The following is a 22,686-nucleotide window of genomic DNA, read 5'->3' on the forward strand; positions in this document are numbered from 1 at the left end:
CCTCCCTCAATGACTTTCATATCAAAGCTGCTTTATTTTCAAGTTAACATGATGGGATTCCAACCGAATACTTTGCCAAGTTTTCATTGATCCCTGGTGTGGAATAAATGTGAACACTGCTTCATTAATCCTCCCCAGGGTCCTTGGAGAGAAGTGACAAGCAATATCCCATCCATTTTGTGGTGGAAAAAAGAAAGGCAAAGTAAATTGCTCACATTGCAACTGTGCCTAACCTTCTGGACAATTCCATCTGGATATCCTGCTGGCTTGTTAAACTCAACTTACCCCAAATTGAACTCTTTCTCTTCTTTATTCCAAAATGCGTCCTCTTTCTGGACATTGTGTCTTGGTTAATGGCACTATCATCCACACAATTCCCCTGATAGAAGCCTCTGAATCATCTTTGATTTCTCTCCCTTTCTGTATTCCATCAGTTGCAACATTAGTTTCCTTTCCTCTGCAATAGCTCCCAAATTTATCTCTTCTCTTCAAAGAACCCTGCCCCAGTCTCTTCGTCCTCTCAGTGTCTCATCCTTATCCAGATTAGTGCCAAACAAACAAGCAAAATCACATTTTTATACACAATGTAGGTTTTTCAGTTTGTCTTTTTTACTATCTTAAGAAAAACAATTTTCCTAACACTAACAATAACGTGTTATTGTTTTCTTTTCTGCTCAGAAAACTTTGATGGTCCCACATGACCAGCAAACACAGTCCTGACTCTCTACCTCAAAGAGATGTTTTATCATTGGGCCAGCTTCCCTCTGAGAACTTCTTGGTACCATGTACCCCACACTCTAGATGCATGGACTATGTCAGTCTTCCCCAAGTGCTTTTCCCTATCCCCAACTTAAGTTTGTGATGAGTTTGCCTTTATCTCAGCTGATTTGCTAGGCAAATTTCTAGTCATTATTTAAGGTCCAGTTCTTATATTTCATCTTATTTATTATCTTTTATTGACTTATCCATGTGCCTACTTTCTTAATTAAACTCTCCTTCTTTGGGGTTTTCATAACAATTTGTTACCATTTATCACACTTTGTTTTATAGTTAATTATCAGTATTTCTCAAAATAGCCTGTAATTTCCTTGAGGACAAAGTCCATATTTTACTTATCTCTGAATTATTAGTACCAGGTGTGGTGCTGTGTACTTACTTGGTGCTAAATAAATTTGTATAACAATTTATATATAATTAATTTTTTAAAAAACAAATTTTATCATATTCAATACTCACAATAACCCTATGGTATAGGTATTATTATTATTGATCCCTAACTTATAGATGAACCAAACTCAGGCCTAAAAAAGTAAAAGTAGTTTTCCAAGGCCTATTTGGCACGAAAGCCAAGACATAAACCCTGATTTTAGTTCACTGCATGGGACTGTGCATAAGAAGCAGTATAGTTGGAAATTTGGCCTGATGCTATGCCCAGTTTTGATTAAACAATCACTTCTGATTACAACTTGCTAGATGTTGTTCATACTGAGGACTTACCAATGTTCAAAGTGTTGTCCATTATTCCTAGTGTTTTCTGTACCTGAGAGTAAGAACACAAATATCTCAGGGACAAAAATACTGCCATGTTTGTGTGTGGAGCAACCATAGCACCTGTGTGGAATTGACTATAAATCATGTTTAAAAGTTGATTGTATGATGGAATCCAGTCAAAGGAATGTTGCTGTGCATGGCCATTTTCTCTTTCCATCCCAGCCCTCACAGTATGTTGCCAAGTGTTTATGAAAAAAATGTACACAACTTGGTTGGTTCCTAGGTTCAGTCCACACTGTTATTGGAGGGTGGCATGGAAAAGCTTTCTTCTCCCAGATTTTGTCCTCCATTAGATGAAATACTTCTATTAGAGTCATTAATAGCAGACCACAATCATGAACATCTCTTAGGAGGTCCTGGGTAGATCTCTTCATATTGCCCAGATTTGCTTTAGGAGTAGGTATCACTTGTCTCATCTATAGCTAAGTTAGGATCTCACCTTTAATTATTAGCTCTGAATTGGCCTAGATTGCTTCGTCAACAGATAGTTTACAACCTTATTTGCTTTCCTTTCTTAATCCAGGGACTTAAAAGGACAGAAGAGAGGTTGGCTGTTTGGAATTCTAATTTAGTAGAGATGCTCAAAGACCCTCAAGCTATGAACCCTATAAGGTCTACCTTTCCTTTCTGATAATTGCTGATACACTTTCAACATCCATTACTAGGCTCTTCATTGTCAAGTCTTGCCAACTCCTCACTCAAATGTTATGTTCTCGGTTGCCCACTTCCCATTCTAGCAAAAACAGTGTCTTACTAATTTAAGGGCATCTAGCTTTAATCCCATGATTTTAATCTCTGAATTTTTATTCAACTTGTAGTGACAGTGTCTGATGTTTACTTAAGCACCAAGCACTTTAAGTACTTTAATGAAAGTAGTAGAGTGATTAGATACAATACAGCCTTGATTCTTCAACAGTCTCCCACTTTGACCTCTCTCCCCAGGTATCCACATCTATTTATCCATCAAGAAATGAAGGTTTTTTCCTCCATCCTCCATTATGTCTAGGTTGATCTTGCATTTTGCTTTGAACTACAGAATGTAGTTGAGTTAGCAGTGTCCCATTTCTGAGCAAAGGTGTCAAGGGACCTTGTTTGCATTCACTCTTTCTCTTGGAACTCCATCACGACCATGTGAACAAACCCAGACTGCCTCTTGGAAGATGAGATCCATATGGAAGAGGTTGTCCCAATTGTCCTTGCTAAAACTTTCATAGGCCAGACTATACTAACGGACCCCCAAACATGCAAGAAAGCTGTCTGTTCAATCCACAGCTGATTGTGGATGTAAGAGTGAGCCCAGATGAGCCCAGAAATATGTAGATGTTCCATAGACTCAAAAAATAATACATGGTTATGGTTTTAAGCCATTGAATTTTGAGTGTCTTTTTTTTTTTCACAGCAATAGCCAGCTTAAAATAGTATCACCTCACTTAAGCCTCCTTATACAATGATGTAAAATTACTAATATCCCTACTTAATGGCTGAGGACATTTAGGGTTAACAGATTAAGTTACTTATTCAACTCCTCACAGTAAGTGACAGTGCCAGGATTTGAGCCAAATTGATCTTAACTACAGAGTTTATATGCTTAATATTATGTAACACTCTTGCCCTTCAGGAGCATATGATTTGTAACTTAATTCATGGAATCACCAAATCCTTGGAGAAGTAATTTCGTTTACTTCCCCTTGGTTTCTACCTGAGGCATTGAAGACCCAGAATTTATGTTGTCTGGGGTTATAAAGTCAAACCATAGTCCTAAGGGTTTTTTAAAATTTCTCCTTAATTACTCATAATTAATTTAACTTTCTTAGTCAAGACAATTTCTTTTTCCATTGGATAATTGCAAATTTCTTGAGGTTTTGTTTTTTTCTATGTCTGCCTAGGTGCCTAGCACAGTACTGAGTTAGACAAGGGTTTAGAATGTATTTACTAATTGGCTAATTATTTCCTTGCTTGAACTTGTTTACTTCTGAAATCATCGTTACTTGAGCAGCAGGCAAAGTGGCCACAGCTCGCAATACCATGATGGGAGAAGGCTGCAAGCTGGGCATTGTGCCAGGTTGAAGGCTATCTGCTCAGGCCTAAATCCAGATGGAAATTCTCATCCTCTGCAGTTACTGTATTTTTCTTCTAGGAGGCAGAACATCTGTTGTTTGCTGAATTATCAGGGTTGTATTTTGTCTATGTGCCTGATAAAGAAAAACATCCCCACATTTAGGAACAACTTCTCTGAGGGTAGACCGAAATTCCAGATTTTTGCTTTCATACATTGCTTGCTAAGATTATTTTCAACACTGGAACAAATTTAAGCAGAAAGTCATCTGGATAAGGGCACGTAGAATCCAATTGAATTGGGTTCTTAAAATGTGGCTATTTCTCTAAGCCAGGGAATTCAGCAATGTGAGAAAAATCAGTCAAAGTGATGACATGAAAGGTAGATACACTCTGGGGCCAAAGGCCTTAAATATGCTTTTTTTTTTTTTTCCTGTTTCTTGTTCTTATCCTTTGCAGGACACCCTAGCAAAGCAAAATTAGTGATTTTCTATTATATAGCACATCATCCATAAAATTTTCATAGCAGAAACTCCTACTCATGCGATCTAAAGATTTTTGATATGCTTAGAGAAAAATGCCCTACTTCTTTCATACATGCTTCATTCCCATGATTTGCTCCTATCTGCTCCTATATAATATAGATGGATTAATGACAAATTTTCTAGAGATTGGAGCTTGGGCTCTAGTCCTATGATAGGGTAAGATCAGAGTCTGGTTTAATTTTAGACCAATCAAATGTGAAATGTAAAATCTAAAACTGTTATTTTGTTTTCAAATTTATTTAGAAAAAATTTTGAGAGCTTTAAATTGCCTCATTAATCTGAAAATGTGATAATCTTTTAAAAATTAGGTTTTTTTCTTAAAGATTTTATTTATTTGAGAGTGGGAGAGTGTGCTTACGAGCTGGTGAAAGAGAGACAGAGGGAGAGGGAGAAGCATACTCCCCGCTGAACAGGGAGTCCCAAGGGGGCCTGATCCCAGGATCCTGAGATCATGACCTGAGCTGAAGGCAGATGCTTAACAGACTGAGCCACTCATACACCTCTAGGTTGTGTTTTTATCACTTAAGTGTCATACATTCAAATTTTAAATTGTGAATATTTCAGGATGGTTTAGGAGAAAATTCTGGATTAAACAGTAAGATAGGGTGGATGATCTAATTCTTTCTATTATCATTCTCTATAGACTGCACTTTCTTAAAAGCATCGTGTTTTCTTTACTAGGATGAGTTAACTCTGTTACTGCCTTTCATTGCTGTCTTGCCAGTTGGAATCAGACCAAGGCAGTGGTAAGAGAGCACACAGTGGCTGACATCAAGAAGTGAAACCGAATCTCCTTAAAATTGTCCTCTTTACAAAACAAAATGGTTCAAATTTGGTTCTACTGTCACTGTTTTGGGGAGACAAATATAAAAGTGACATTCTCATTAGTCAGTGATGTATTTAACTTTTAGAGTCACACCAAGTTCTGCAGCATTTGTTAGAAGTTTGTGTGTGTGTATGTGTGTGTGTGTGTGTGTGTGTGTGTTGGTGTTAGTGGGCTGGGAAGACAACAGGGAAAGGGTAGAAAAAGGTTTTTTTTTCCCTGAGTGCTGCTTTTTTGCCTCAGGGTTTCTCAGGTGATTATAAATGGACTGAAACCCTGTTGGTGCTTCCCTATAATCTCTTCTGTAGGGGGATACCTAAAACTTGTTTCACTTTTGACTTTTCAGCTGTTGAGAAAAGGAATTATTTTTCTAAGAGATTATACTCAGAAAAAAAAAAAAGTGACAAAACTGATAGGTGTAAGTAGCCACACCAGAGGGGGGAAAAAAAAAAGGCAAGAAAAAGAAAATTAAGTCACATATCTTTATAAAAAATCTCCCTCTGTACAATGTATAACTTTACCACTGTGTGATGGGGAAATCAGAATCTAAATACTCTATTTACTGGAGAAACCTTTTCATTGACTACTGAAAAGCTTGTTGCATCCTCCTAACATGGTCGTTTAGAGTTTTAGCAGGTTGCTAGCCAGACACAGCAGTTCCTTATTCTCTGGGTTTCTCTATAAGGCAGCTCACAACATGGCAGCTTGCCTTTCCCAGAATGCAGGAGAGGGAGGAGAGAGAGAGACTGAAATAAGGTACACCATATGCTAGCCAGTCCCTTCATAACCGAATCTCAGAAGGGATATCTCATTACCTTTGCTGTATTCTGTTCATTTGAAGTAACTTAATGGGTCTAGCCCACATTCAAGGAGAGCAAATTGTACAAAGGAGACATCTTACAGGGTGCCTTACAGACTACCTACCACAAATTATATGATACAATTCATAAAACATGATTTTAGCAGTTACTGGATATTTTGTCCAAAGTTTGTCTTTTTACACACTGATTTTTTAAAAAATTTCTTTTCAGTGTTCCAGAATTCATTGTTTATGTACCACACCCAGTGCTCCATGTAATATGTGCCCTCCTTAATACCCACCACCAGACTCACCCAACCTCTCACCCCCCGCCCCTCTAAAACCTTCAGTTTGTTTCTCAGAGTTCACAGTCTCTCATGGTTTGTCTCCCCCTCCGATTTCCCCCAACTCACTTCTCCTCTCCATCTCCCCATGTCCTCCATGTTATTCCTTATGCTCCACAAGTAAGTGAAACCATATGATAATTGACTCTGCTTGACTTATTTCACTCAGCATAATCTCTTCCAGTCCCATCCATGTTGATAGAAAAGTTGGGTATTCATCCTTTCTGATGAAGGCATAATACTCCTTTGCATATATGGACCATATCTTCCTTATCCATTTTTCTGTTGAAGGGCATCTTGGTTCTTTCCACAGTTTGGTGATTGTGGCCATTGCTGCTATGAACATTGGGGTACAGTTGGTCCTTCTTTTTACTACATCAGTACCTTTGGGTAAATACCCAGTAGTGCAATTGCAGGTCATAGGGAGGCTCTATTTTTAATTTCTTAAGGAATCTCTACACTGTTTTCCAAAGTGACTGCCCCAACTTGCATTCCTAACAACAGTGTAAGAGGGTTCCCCTTTCTCTACATCCTCTCCAATGCTTGTTGTTTACTGTCTTGTTCATTTTGGCCATTCTAACTGGTGTAAGGTGGTATCTCAGTGTGGTTTTGATTTGAATCTCCCTGATGGCTAATGATGATGAAAATTTTTTCATGTGTCTTTTAGCCATTTGTATGTCTTTTTTGGAGAAGTGTCTGTTCGTGTCTTCTGCCCATTTTTTGACATGATTATCTGTTTTGTGTTTGTTGAGTTTCAGGAGTTCTTTTTAGATCTTGGATATCAACCCTTTGTCTGTAGTGTCATTTGTGAATATCTTCTCCCATTCCATTACATACTGATTTTAATAAGATATTGATGTTTTAGTTTTATTTATATGACACTCATTGATTTATTTATTTTAAGGTATCTTCTTATATATGTAAATCTAGATTCATCAACATAGGAAAGATAATGAAAATGTGCCATTGGGCACCTGGGTGGCTCAGTTGTTAAGCATTAAGCATCTGCCTTCCACTCAGGTCATGATCCCAGGGTCCTGGGAATGAGCCCTGCAACAGGCTCCCTTCTCCATGGGGATTGCTTCTCCCTCTCCTGCTGCCCCTGCTTGTGTTCCCTCTCTCTCTGTGTGTCCCTCTCTGTCAAATAAATAAATAAAATCTTAAAAAAAAGAAACAAAAAAGTGCCATTGAACAGACATTATGCTACTATTGTTTTAAAAGGTGAGTTATTTATGGCCTCTAATAACTGAGAACTATTGCAAAACAAAAAAGTGATGTGAATCAACCTACTTAACTTTATAAACAAACATAATTTCAGTACAAAATCTTTCTTTTTTTAAAAAAAGGTTTTATCTATTTATTTGAGAGAGAGAATGAGCAGTGGGGAGGAGCAGAGGAAAGAGAAGGAGAAGCAGACTCCCTACTCAACAGGAAGCCTGATGCGGCACTCAATTCCAGGATTGTGAGATCCTGACTTGAGCCAAAGGCAGATGTTTATATGACTGAGCCACCCAGGTGCCCCTCAGTACCAAGTCTTATTAAAGATCATATGAGGTAAATACCCAGTAGTGCAATTACAGGGTCATAGGGTAGCTCTATTTTTAATTTCTTGAGGAATCTCCACACTGTTCTCCAAAGTGGCTGCACCAACTTGCATTCCCACCAACAGTGTAAGAGGGTTCCCCTTTCTCCACATCCCCTCCAACACATGTTGTTTCCCATCTTGCTAATTTTGGCCATTCTAACTGGTGTAAGGTGATATCTCAATGTGGTTTTAATTTGAATCTCCCTGATGGCTAGTGATGATGAACATTTTTTCATGTGTCTGATAGCCATTTGTATGTCTTCATTGGAGAAGTGTCTGTTCATATCTTCTGCCCATTTTTGATATGATTATCTGTTTTGTGTGTGTTGAGTTTGAGGAGTTCTTTATAGATCCTGGATATCAACCTTTTGTCTGTACTGTCATTTGCAAATATCTTCTCCCATTCCGTGGGTTGCCTCTTTGTTTTCTTGATGTTTCCTTTGCTGTGCAGAAGCTTTTGATTTTGATGAAGTTCCAAAGGTTTATTTTCGCTTTTGTTTCCTTTGCCTTTGGAGACATATCTTGAAAGAAGTTGCTGTGGCTGATATCGAAGAGGTTACTGCCTATGCTCCTCTAGGATTCTGATGGATTCCTGTCTCACGTTGAGGTCTTTTATCCATTTTGAGTTTATCTTTGTGTACGGTGTAAGAGAATGGTCGAGTTTCATTCTTCTACATATAGCTGCCCAGTTTTCCCAGCACCATTTATTGAAGAGACTGTCTTTTTTCCACTGTATATTTTTTCCTGTTTTGTCAAAGATTATTTGACCATAGAGTTGAGGGTCCATATCTGGGCTCTCTATTCTGTTCCACTGGTCTATGTGTCTGTTTTTATGCCAGTACCATGTTGTCTTGGTGATCACAGCTTTGTAGTAAATCTTGAAATCAGGTAACGTGATGCCCCCAGTTTTATTTTTGTTTTTCAAGATTTCCTTAGTGATTCGGGGTCTCTTCTGGTTCCATACAAATTTCTGGAATATTTGCTCCAGCTCTTTGAAAAATACTGGTGGAATTTTGATTGGAATGGCATTAAAAGTATAGATTGCTCTAGGCAGTATAGACATTTTAACAATGTTTATTTTTCTGATCCAAGAGCATGGAATGGTCTTCCATCTTTTTGTGTGTTCTTCAATTTCTTTCATGAGTGTTCTGTAGTTCCTCAAGAACAGATCCTTTACCTCTTTGGTTAGGTTTATTCCCAGATATCTTATGGTTCTTGGTGCTATAGTAAATGGAATCGATTTTCTAATTTCCCTTTCTGTATTTTCATTGTTAGTGTATAAGAAAGCCACTGATTTCTTTACATTGACTTTGTATCCTGCCACATTACTGAATTGCTGTATGAGTTCTAGTATTTTGGGGGTAGAGTCTTTTGGGTTTTCCATATAAAGAATCATGTCATCTGCAAAGAGAGAGAGTTTGACTTCTTCCTTGCCAATTTGGATACTTTTATTTCTTTTTGTTGTCTGATTGCTGCTGCTAGGACTTCTAATACTATGTTGAACAAGAGTGGTGAGAGTGGGCATCCTTGTCGTGTTCCTGATCTCTGTGACCCTGCAATTGCACTACTGGGTATTTACCCCAAAGATACGGATGTCGTGAAAAGAAGGGCCATCTGTACCCCAATGTTTATAGCAGCAATGGCCACGGTCACCAAACTGTGGAAAGAACCAAGAAGCCCTTCAACGGACGAATGGATAAGGAAGATGTGGTCCCTATACACTATGGAGTATTATGCCTCCATCAGAAAGGATGAATACCCAACTTTTCTATCAACATGGATGGGACTGGAAGAGATTCTGCTGACTGAAATAAGTCAAGCAGAGAGAGTCAATTATCATATGGTTTCACTTATTTGTGGAGCATAACAAATAGCATGGAGGACAAGGGGAGTTAGAGAGGAGAAGGGAGTTGGGGGAAATTGGAAGGGGAGGTGAACCATGAGAGACTATGGACTCTGAAAAACAATCTGAGGGGTTTGAAGGTGCGGGGGGTGGGAGGTTGGGGGAACCAGGTGGTGGGTATTAGAGAGGGCACAGATTGCATGGAGCACTGGGTGTGGTGCAAAAACAAGGAATACTGTTATGCTGAAAATAAAATAAATAAATAAATAAATGTATCAGGTAAAAAAAAGAAAAAAGATCATATGAAATAAAGTATATACTAATTTCATTTACATATATGGATAAAAATCTTGAATAGTAAATCAAAGTCTGTAGGGTGGCAAAAGAGTGATACACAGATAATTTTTCATTCAATAATAGAAATTTATCAACATAAATTACTATCAGTAAATTAAAAAAAATAAAACTTTTATGCTTACATAAAGTTTATATAGCATATCCTGAGAGTATTCTTCCCATTTGAAGAAAAGGAGACTTCATAAGCTTTAGCAAAAATTTTTGATCTCAAGTGAAACTTAAGAATAAAGAAAAATAAATAAATATGATAAAGCTTTTTGAGACACCAAAAATAAATAACATATGAATAGTACAGTATTAAAGCCATTTCTACTTAAATTCAAAATAAGGCTATATCTTCTACCATCAGTATTACTTAGTCTGGTTTTGGAATCAAAATCAATTCACTAAGACTCCAAAATGATGTGTATCATAATTACTGAAAGAAGTAGTTAATAATACTTTAGAAACTTCTAGTTTCTATAATTATAAATTATACAACAAAGAAGGTGGTTGGGTAGATAAATATGCAATAATCTATTGCTTTTCTCTAAAACTGCAAAAAATTCATTTTGTTGTAGGGGATGAAACATATTAGGGATAAATTAACAAGTAAGGCAAAGGTTCTATGGGAAATACATGGTAAAATATCTTGCAAGGACATAAAACATGTAATCAATTGAAACAGTATAATACATATTTTAATAGGAAGCTGTAATATAGAAATGTCAGTGCTTCCAAATTTACATGATGCTTTAGTGTAATTCTAATAACAATCAAAATGGTTTAATTTTAGAACTGGATAAAACTGTTTTAAATTTCAGATGGAATAATAACTAAGAATAACCAGGAATATTTTATAAACAGAATGACCAATGTGGATTTCTTTTACCAGATGTTAAAATACATCGTCAAGCCACTGTAATAAAACAGTATTTTTTGATACAGAATTGGACATAAAGATTGTTGGAGAAGAATAGACAGTTTAGAAACAGATTAAAGAATATTTGGGAGCTTAATGTAAGACAACACTGTTTCTTTCATAGACTTATTTAATAGATAGTGCTAACACAGGGGTCCGTCCCTCCAGAAGAAATTTGAATCAGTATTACAAATCACTTATAAAAATATATTCCAGACAGACCAAATATCTAAGCATTAAAAAAACATCTTTTGTAGGTTAAGATTATCTATAATACTATTGATGTCGTTTCTCTATATTCATGCAAAATCTATCTGTCACCTATATTTATGCACTGTACGAGAGTAGTACATAAATACTAGAGAATGTTAGGCAGCTATTAAATACAGTGAGTTAGCCATAGAAACAAAAAATAGAATGATGGCCTCTAGAAGCTGGGGGTTAGAAGGAGTAGGGTGTTGTTCAATGGATATAAAATTTTCATGAAGAGTTTCAGTCATGCCGTATGGGAAGGTTCTAGGTATGTTGAACCACAGTGTGCATGTGGTTGAGAATATTATACTGTGCACTAGAAAATTGTTGGAGGGTAAATTTTGTGTCACATTTATTTCTTTCTACAATAAAAAATTGAAAGAAACAAATAAAAACGCAACACCTTCTCTTCCCAGAACCAGGAAGTTAGATATATGTATTGAACTTGAGTGATAACCATAATACACAGGAAGTGAGAGCCCCATGAAAGCATAGATACTGTGTCTGTCCTATACACAGCTATATCCCCATTGTCTGGAACATATAATATGCTTAATTAATAATTATTGAATGAATTTATAAATTAACAAAGCAAATTAATACATGTTTTTATAAAAAGAATCCTATATATGAGTATCCACATTTTAATAAGCATAGAAAAAGGTGGAAGAAGAGTGTGCATGTGTGTGTGTGTGTGTGTGTGTGTGTGTGTGTGTGATATATACCCGAACATATCAGCATGTTAACATTGATAAAGTAAATAGGATAGTATTAACGGAGGCCAAGTATTGGGAAGTTTTTTTAATACATTATCACATTATTTCACTTTTTCCTAAAAGGGCCTTTTAGTTTTCTAATTTGAAAATATAAAAGAGAAATAATTTTAAAAGAAAAAACATTTTTACAAATAAACTTGAGTGACATGGGACATGAGAAAATGCTTTATTTTAGTGACATGAGAAAATGCTTAATTAAAATAGATTGTACGGGCATTTGTGTGGCTCAGTAGGTTAAGCATTTGCCTCTGCCTCAGGTTATGATCCCGGAGTCCCAGGATGGAGTCAGGCTCCCTGATCAGTGGGGAGTCTGCTTATCCTTCTCCCTCTGTTCCTCCACCCACTTGTTCTTTCTCTCAAATAAATAAAATCTTTTTAAAAAAAAGTAGATAATAAACTTCTTGGAAGTATAATTGCAACTATGTAAGAAAATATGACAGGTTAAAAGAGATAAAACTAAAACATTGGCAATGGTTATGAAGAGGGAGCTTATGAATTTATTGTACTTCATTATACTTCTCTATATATTTGGATTATTCTGCCTATCTTATTTTTTAGTGAAATATTACAGGCACAATTCTACCTCCTTCTTCCCTAGAGAAAATCCCTTTTGTTAAGTGGGAGAGTATTCTTCGTATTTATATTTATATGTTTTACTATGTATTTCTGAACATATAGTAATTTTGCATGTATTTCAAAGTTACTATCATGTTATATTTGCCCTTTTGCAACTTTCTTTTATAATCTTTTATAATACATTATTAACCTTTTCTTACCATATTACAACTTTTTGTCTGCTAATAATACCCTTAGAAATATAATTCTTCATTGACAAAAATTGTTACCTTTTATTTAGGGTTTAGGAAGCTGTCTAGAACTATGCTAAATGCTATATAATCCTCATTAGACTCCAATGCAAATGAAGCAATCTGATCATAATTTTTCCTGAAAATAAACTTTTAGAAGTTTTGAGATCCAGGAAGAATTTTGGAATGAGGACCTAAAAGTAACTAATGGAGGAAAGGATAAAAAACTAGAAGTTTAGTCTCCTGATTACAAATGGCTTTTACTTCCCCATTTTGCCCTGAGATGGCCCAGACCATATCAACACTCTTGACTTCTCAATCAAAGTGCCTTGCTTCTTAATTTTCTTTTATTTGAATTTCCTATGTATTCTTGCCTATGTATTCTTACCATGGTATTTCACACATGCTTATGTTATGTCATCTGTGGTCTCCAGTTATTATATATCCATGTAAATTTTTCCCAACAAGCTCTAAGTAGTCCATGTAGGGGTAATTTAAGGGAGCAGTAAATATTCATTAACTGGTTTGAATTGAAATGGATTGTAGCTGTATACCCCTTCTGAGGAAGAGCAGTCCTGGAACTTGAGAACCCTTTAAGTACAAACAGGATACTACTTCTTGTGGATGACAAAAGCATTGAGATCATAGATTTTCAGTTGCCCAAATGTTGGTTAATAACTTTGAGCATGTGGGATAAAGCTTAGATATCAACTCTGTGTAAGTGGGTTTACAAGATAAAATGTGCAATTACACAAGAATTAAGTGAACTTCTTTTATTGTTTTATGTTTATTGTTCAGTATTGTTCAGTATTATGAGCACACTCACTATATTGTCTAGCTTCTGCCTAAATGCTTCTGATAAAAGGGAACTCATTATCCTCCAAGACAGCCTGTTCCGTGTTTGGACAACTCATTTTGTTGTAGGATAAAAGCATCATTGGGCCTATTTCCAAGGGCTGTAAGAACAAGATGACTTCCGTGGATGTGTGGAGACTGGAGTTTAGATCAGAACTTTAATCAAGTTCTAGAAAGAGTGATGCAGATGTAAATGGATTATCCCTGAAGCTATTGAAAGTGGACTCTGATGCCATTTGGTTATCATCACAGGCCAGAAGGCCAAAAGTAATCTTCCATTCAGACTCCACTCATAATAATATAAGGTGTTTTAGATTCAACTGTTGGTCAGAATATGCTGACAGAGGATAGCTATGGGGATCATTAAAGATGATAACAAACAGATTTTGAAAGAAATAAAGAAACTATATTTAGTTTTGGCAGAGGGGAGATTGAAGGAAAACAATAATGGTGTTTGGTTACAGGTTTATAATCCCTTAACCACATGCTCTCCCCAAATCACTGAAAAACAAGTATTTCATAATTCATTTTGTAGCAAAATCCTGACCTAATGTGAGATGACACTAATGTAATCTCCATACCGCTTAGAATATTCGTGTTTTGCTACAGAAATACTTGTATGTTTTATTGTGGAATACTGCTCCAGACCTTGGTGGGGGCATTGGGTAATAGAGAATATATGCATTGTATTATCTCTACCATTCACAAAGTGTGAAGTTTGGTACACATCTGTTTCCAAGGCTAATATATTATAGTTGATCATTTCCCTATTTAGCTTTGTAAGTATAACCCTCTTCTCATTGTTCTTACCTATTTTCATAAATTTGAGATACAGTGATATTGCAAAATGATGATCCTTAAAAGTAAATGCCTGTCAAAGAATCCTGTAAACAAGGAAAGGATTCTTTATTCCTGCACTTAATTAACAGCTAGGGGCTTGGTGGGTGGGAGGGTAGGGGGAGGGGGACAGGTGGAAAGGAAAAAGATGCTCAGGAAGTTATTTCAAGAGCAATAGTTGTTAACCAGAGTTAGGTTATGAATCTCTAGGGAAATCTGATGAAAGCAATCTTTTGACCCTCTCAGAAAAAAATATTAATGAATACAAGATTATGCATATATTTTCATGGTGCTCAAAGATCTCTTAAGCTTATATGGTTAAAAGTTTCTCTTCTGGAATGTGATTGAGTGGATATAAATTTAGATAACTGAATAAGTTCCTGTAGGTAAGATACAGGTAAAATTTTGAATGTGGGGGAGATGAGATATAAATGTACTCTTCTTCCTCAATCATAACTTAAAACTAAATGAGAAATAAAATACACAACAGCAAGCATCCCCTTAAATAGTATAATTTTTCCAGCTAAGCTTATTGCACAGCAGTCTTTCCAGGCAGAAAGGCATGAAAGAGTGAATCTAGAGAGACAACATTGAGTTCCTTGCTTTAACTTACCAACCCATGGAGTCACCTTCTCCTCCATGGGAAGGAAAGAAGATGGGCAGGAGAGAGTCACACTGTTTGCTCCTGATGGGTAGGGTATAAATCACTTCTTCATCTATGGAAACATAAGGAGTGAGGATTAAGTATTGGCACTAATACTAAGTAATGACCAAATTTGAGTTTCCCTCAAGTATTAGCCAACAGCAGGCAAAGAAGCCTGACCTTCCTCAGCAGAAGTGTAGGCTGTCACATCTACACACAAAGCTAGGTGGGGGGCTTCACAGACAGGGGAAGAGAAAACTGAACAAGGAAGTGTATCACTCAGGAAACTGTGACTGGCTAAAAGGTATAGTAGGCAAGAAAGTCAGGGCAATTTAGAATCTCTTTCACCACCCTTTAAGTCTTCATAGATACTGCTTCAAAGCCTTTCCAGATTTCATCAATAGAGTCTTCAAGGCTCTTCCAATTTCTCCCTGCTGTGGTTCCTAAAATCATTGCCACATGTTTTTGTTTTTTGGCATAGCAGCATTTTGCTTCTAAACCAATTCCTGTTAACAATTATTTATTTCTCTTTAACAAATTGCCTTAAATCTTAGTGGCTTAAGATTCAATTTGTGTCAAAGGTGTGGGTCAGGAATTTGAGAAGGGCTTGGCTGGATTATTCTCCATAATGTGTTGCCTGTGGTCCCTTGGTATTCAGTTGGGGCTTATATTTTTGAGAGGTTCAAAATGGCAGCTGGAAAGTTGAGTGCACCTGAGGTTCTCTTCCTCTCCCTGTGTCTCTCCAGCAGGATAGTTGGACTTCTTAAATGGCATCTCATGGCTCTGAGATTGAAAACTAGCACTTATTCATTTCTGCATTATTATAATGATTAAAGAAGTTAGAAGAACCAGCACAGATTGAGAGGACTGGGATGCAGACAACCACCCTACCCAAACCCTACCTCAGCTTCCCCCACCCCATGGGAAGAATATAAAAGAATCTGTGGCCATTTTTATTTAATTTTATTTTTTTATAAACATATATTTTTATCCCCAGGGGTACAGGTCTGCGAATCGCAAGGTTTACACACTTCACAGCACTCAGCATAGCACATCTCCTCCCCAATATCCATAACCCCACCCCCCCTCTCCCAACCCCCCTCCCCCCATCAACCCTCAGTTTGTTTGTGAGATTAAGAGTCACTTATGGTTTGTCTCCCTCCCAATCCCATCTTGTTTCATTTATTCTTCTCCTACCCACTCAACCCCACATGTTGCATCTCCTCTCCCTCATATCAGGGAGATCGTATGATAGTTGTTTTTCTCCGATTGATTTATTTCGCTAAGCATGATACCCTCTAGTTCCATCCACGTCGTTGCAAATGGCAAGATTTCATTTCTTTTGATGGCTGCATAGTATTCCATTGTGTATATATACCACATCTTCTTTATCCATTCGTCTGTAGATGGACATCTAGGTTCTTTCCATAGTTTGGCTATTGTAGACATTGCTGCTATAAACATTTGGGTGCACGTGCCCCTTTGGATCACTACATTTGTATCTTTAGGGTAAATACCCAGCAGTGCAATTGCTGGGTCATAGGGTAGTTCTATTTTCAACATTTTGAGGAACCTCCATGCTGTTTTCCAGAGTGGTTGCACCAGCTTGCATTCCCACCAACAGTGTAGGAGGGTTCCCCTTTCTCCGCATCCTCGCCAGCATCTGTCATTTCCTGACTTGTTAATTTTAGCCATTCTGACTGGTGTGAGGTGATATCTCATTGTGGTTTTGATTTGTATTTCCCTGATGCCGAGTGATGTGGAGCACTTTTTCATGTGTCTGTTGGCCATCTGGATGACTTCTTTGCAGAAATGTCTGTTCATGTCCTCTGCCCATTTCTTGATTGGATTATTTGTTCTTTGGGTGTTGAGTTTGCTAAGTTCTTTATAGATTTTGGACACTAGCCCTTTATTTGATATGTCATTTGCAAATATCTTCTCCCATTCTGTCAGTGGTCTTTTGGTTTTGTTCACTGTTTCCTTTGCTGTGCAAAAGCTTTTGATCTTGATAAAATCCCAAAAGTTCATTTTTGCCCTTGCTTCCCTTGCCTTTGGTGATGTTCCTAGGAAGATGTTGCTGCGGCTGACGTCGAAGAGGTTGCTGCCTGTGTTCTCCTCAAGGATTTTGATGGATTCCTTTCTCACATTGAGATCCTTCATCCATTTTGAGTCTATTTTCGTGTGTGGTGTAAGGAAATGATCCAATTTCATTTTTCTGCATGTGGCTGTCCAATTTTCCCAACACCATTTATTGAAGAGGCTGTCTTTTTTTCCATTGGACATTCTTTCCTGCTTTGTCGAAGATGAGTTGACCATAGAGTTGAGGGTCCATTTCTGGGCTCACTATTCTGTTCCATTGATCTATGTGTCTGTTTTTGTGCCAGTACCATGCTGTCTTGATGATGACAGCTTTGTAATAGAGCTTGAAGTCCGGAATTGTGATGCCACCAACTTTGGCTTTCTTTTTCAATATTCCTTTGGCTATTCGAGGTCTTTTCTGGTTCCATATAAATTTTAGGATTATTTGTTCCATTTCTTTGAAAAAAATGATGGTACTTTGATAGGAATTGCATTAAATGTGTAGATTGCTTTAGGTAGCATAGACATTTTCACAATATTTATTCTTCCAATCCAGGAGCATGGAACATTTTTCCATTTCTTTGTGTCTTCCTCAATTGCTTTCATGAGTACTTTATAGTTTTCTGAGTATAGATTCTTAGTCTCTTTGGTTAGGTTTATTCCTAGGTATCTTATAGTTTTGGGTGCAATTGTAAATGGGGTGGACTCCTTAATTTCTCTTTCTTCTGTCTTGTTGTTGGTGTAGAGAAATGCAACTGATTTCTGTGCATTGATTTTATATCCTGACACTTTACTGAATTCCTGTACAAGTTCTAGCAGTTTTGGAGTGGAGTCTTTTGGGTTTTCCACATATAGTATCATATCATCTGCAAAGAGTGATAGTTTGACTTCTTCTTTGCCAATTTGGATGCCTTTAATTTCCTTTTGTTGTCTGATTGCTGAGGCTAGGACTTCTAGTACTATGTTGAATAGCAGTGGTGATAACGGACATCCCAGCCGTGTTCCTGACCTTAGCAGAAAAGCTTTCAGTTTTTCTTGATTGAGAATGATATTTGCGATGGGTTTTTCATAGATGGCTTTGATAATATTGAGGTATGTGCCCTCTATCCCTACACTTTGAAGAGTTTTGATCAGAGAGGGATGCTGTACTTTGTCAAATGCTTTTTCAGCATCTATGGAGAGTATCATATGGTTCTTGTTCTTTCTTTTATTAATGTGTTGTATCACATTGATTGACTTGTGGATGTTGAACCAACCTTGGAGCCCTGGAATAAATCCCACTTAGTCGTGGTGAATAATCCTTTTAATGTACTGTTGAATCCTGTTGGCTAGTATTTTGGCGAGAATTTTTGCATCTGTGTTCATCAAGGATATTGGTCTGTAGTTCTCTTTTTTGATGGGATCCTTGTCTGGTTTTGGGATCAAGGTGATGCTGGCCTCATAAAATGAGTTTGGAAGTTTTCCTTCCATTTCTATTTTTTTGGAACAGTTTCAGGAGAATAGGAATTAGGTCTTCTTTAAATGTTTGGTAGAATTCCCCCAGGAAGCCATCTGGCCCTGGGCTTTTGTTTGTTTGGAGATTTTTGATGACTGTTTCAATCTCCTTACTGGTTATGGGTCTGTTCAGGCTTTCCATTTCTTCCTGGTTCAGTTGTGGTAGTTTATATGTCTCTAGGAATGCATCCATTTCTTCCAGATTGTCAAATTTGTTGGCGTAGAGTTGCTCATAGTATGTTCTTATAATTGTCTGTATTTCTTTGGTGTTTGTTGTGATCTCTCCTCTTTCATTCATGATTTTATTTATTTGGGTCCTTTCTCTTTTCTTTTTGATAAGTCTGGCCAGTGGTTTATCAATCTTATTAATTCTTTCAAAGAACCAGCTCCTAGTTTTGTTGATTTGTTCTATTGTTTTTTTGGTTTTCTATTTCATTGATTTCTGCTCTGATCTTTATGATTTCTCTTCTCCTGCTGGGTTTAGGGTTTCTTTCTTGTTTTTTCTCCAGCTCATTTAGGTGTAAGGTTAGGTTGTGTACCTGAGACCTTTCTTGTTTCTTGAGAAAGGCTTGTACCGCTATATATTTTCCTCTCAGGAATGCCTTTGTTGTGTCCCACAGATTCTGAACCGTTGTGTATTCATTATCATTTGTTTCCATGAATTTTTTCAATTCTTCTTTAATTTCCTGGTTGACCCATTCATTCTTTAGTAGGATGCTGTTTAGTCTCCATGTATTTGGGTTCTTTCCAAATTTCCTCTTGTGATTGAGTTCTAGCTTCAGAGCATTGTGGTCTGAAAATATGCAGGGAATGATCCCAATCTTTTGATACTGGTTGAGACTTGATTTAGGACCAAGAATATGATCTATTCTGGAGCATGTTCCATGTGCACTAGAGAAGAATGTGTATTCTGTTGCTTTGGGATGAAATGTTGTGAATATATCTGTGATGTCCATCTGGTCCAGTGTGTCATTTAAGGCCTTGATTTCCTTGTTGATCTTTTGCTTGGATGATCTGTCCATTTCAGTGAGGGGAGTGTTAAAGTCCCCTACTATTATTGTATTATTGTCTATGTGTTTCTTTGATTTTGTTATTAATTGGTTTATATAGTTGGCTGCTCCCACGTTAGGGGCATAGATATTTAAAATTGTTAGATCTTCTTGTTGGACAGTTCCTTTGAGTATGATATAGTGTCCTTCCTCATCTCTTATTATACCCTTTGGCTTAAAATCTAATTGATCTGATATAAGGATTGCCACTCCTGCTTTCTTCTGATGTCCATTTGCATGGTAAATTCTTTTCCACCCCCTCACTTTTAACCTGGAGGTGTCTTCGGGTTTAAGATGAGTTTCTTGTAGGCAACATATAGATGGGTTTTGTTTTTTTATCCATTCTGATACCCTGTGTCTTTTTTTTTTTTAAAGATTTTATTTATTTATTTGACAGACAGAGATCACAAGTAGGCAGGAGGCAGGCAGTGGAGGAAGCAGGCTCTCCGAGGAGCAGAGAGTCCGATGTGGGGCTCGATCCCAGGACCCTGGGATCATGACCTGAGCCGAAGGCAGAGGCTTTAACCCACTGAGCCACCCAGGCGCCCCCCCTGTGTCTTTTGATTGGGGCATTTAGCCCATTCACTTTCAGGGTAAGTGTTGAGAGATATGAATTTAGTGCCATTGTATTGCCTGTAAGGTGACTGTTATTGTATATTGTCTCTGTTTCTTTCTGATCTACTTCTTTTAGGGTCTCTCTTTGCTTAGAGGACCCCTTTCAATATTTCCTGTAGAGCTGGTTTGGTATTTGCAAATTCTTTCAGTTTTTGTTTGTCCTGGAAGCTTTTAATCTCTCCTTCTATTTTCAATGATAGCCTAGCTGGATATAGTATTCTTGGTTGCATGTTTTTCTCGTTTAGTACTCTGAATATATCACGCCAGCTCTTTCTGGCCTGCCAGGTCTCTGTGGATAAGTCTGCTGCCAATCTAATATTTTTACCATTGTACATTACAGACTTCTTTTCCCGGGCTGCTTTCAGGATCTTTTCTTTGTCACTAAGACTTGTAAATTTTACTATTAGGTGATGGTGTGTAGGCCTATTCTTATTGATATTGAGGGGGGTTCTCTGAACCTCCTGGATTTTGATGCTTGTTCCCTTTGCCATATTGGGGAAATTCTCTCCAATAATTCTCTCCAACATACCTTCTGCTCCCCTCTCTGTTTCCTCTTCTTCTGGAATCCCAATTATTCTAATGTTGTTTCGTCTTATGGTGTCACTTATCTCTCGAATTCTCCCCTCGTGATCCAGTAGCTGTTTGTCCCTCTTTTGCTCAGCTTCTTTATTCTCTGTCATTTGGTCTTCTATATCGCTAATTCTTTCTTCTGCCTCATTTATCCTAGCAGTGAGAGCCTCCATTTTTGATTGCACCTCATTAATAGCTTTTTTTATTTCAACTTGGTTAGATTTTAGTTCTTTTATTTCTCCAGAAAGGGCTTTTATATCTCCCGAGAGGGTTGCTTTAATATCTTCCATGCTTTTTTCAAGCCCGGCTATAACCTTGAGAATCATCATTCTGAACTCTAGATCTGACATATTACCAATGTCTGTATTGATTAGGTCCCTAGCCTTTGGTACTGCTTCTTGTTCTTTTTTTTGTTGTGAATTTTTCCGCCTTGTCATTTTGTCCAGATAAGAGTATATGAAGGAGCAAGTAAAATACTAAAAGGGTGACAACAACCCCAGGAAAATATGCTTTAGCCAAATCAGAGGAGATCCCAAATCGTGAGGGGGGAGAAAGGGGATAGAAAGGGGTTCAGAAAGAAAAAAAAAAAAAAAGAAACTATTAAAAAAAGAAAGCCGATAAAAATATAAAAAGGAAAAAAATATATATATTAGATAAACTATTTAAAAAACGTTAAAAAAGAAAACGGTAAAAGTTAAAAAAATTTAGCAGAAGAAGAGAAAAAAAAATTGAAAAAGAAAAAAAAATTAAATTAACTGCAAGGCTAAAGAATCATGGGGAGAAAGCCATGAGTTCCATGCTTTGCTTTCTTCTCCTCTGGAATTCCGCCGCTCTCCTTGGTATTGAAACTGCACTCCTTGGTTGGTGAACTTGGTCCTGGCTGGGTTTCTCGTTGATCTTCTGGGGGAGGGGCCTGTTGTAGTGATTCTCAAGCATCTTTGCCCCAGGTGGAGTTGCACCGCCCTTACCTGGGGCCGGGGTGAGTAATCCGCTCGGGTTTGCTGGGTTTGCTTTTGGGAGCTTTTGTTCGCTGAGCACTTTCCGTAGAGTTCTGGAAGCCGGGAATGAAGATGGCGACCTCCCGGTCTCCGGCCCGGAGGAGCCGAGAACCCGGGGCCCCACTCCTCAGTGCACTCTCAGAGAACAGCGCCCAATTACTCCCGTCACCCTGGCCTCTGGCCGTGCTCCGAGCTGACCGAGCCTGCGACCGGTTCAAGGCAACCCTGAGCTGAGAGTCACTCCTCAGCTCTGTCTCTGTAGCCGGCTTCCCCGTTCTAATACCGGTAAGCTCTGTGACACTCAGACACCCCTGATCCTTCTGTGACCCTGTGGGACCTGAGGCCGTGCTGACCCCACCTGGGCTTCACCCCAGTTAAGCCTCTGGAGCGATGCCCCTCAGCGGAACAGACTTTTAAAAGTCCTGATTTTGTTCTCTGTTGCTCCGCCGCTCGCCGGGAGCCGGCCCCTCCCTGCTGCGGTCTATCTTCCAGTCGCTTTGGATTCACTTCTCCGCCAGTCCTACCTTTCAGATAGTGGTTGATTTTCTGTTTCTAGAATTGCTGTTCTTCTTCTCTTCAATCTCCTGTTGGATTTGTAGGTGTTTGCAATCTTTAGATAAGCTATTTAGCTGATCTCCTGCTACCTCAAGTAGTCTCAGCCTGCTACTTCTTCGCCATCTTGACTCCTCCCTATGTGGCCATTTTTAATCTACTGCATATAGATTATTAAATTTTTCTTTTTACGATTCCTTAATCTGGATGCTTAAGTTATTTGTTTTTAGTCCTTTTTTCCACCCAGTATAAGAAGCTGAGCTAAGTACCCTTTTTACTATATCACAAAATTAGTGTGTTTTATGGTGTTTTGCTGTCATTTAGATCTAAGTATCTATTATATTTGACTCAGTAGTT

The sequence above is a fragment of the Lutra lutra genome, chromosome 5, assembly GCF_902655055.1.
Source record: "Lutra lutra chromosome 5, mLutLut1.2, whole genome shotgun sequence".
In the NCBI taxonomy this organism is placed as follows: domain Eukaryota; kingdom Metazoa; phylum Chordata; class Mammalia; order Carnivora; family Mustelidae; genus Lutra; species Lutra lutra.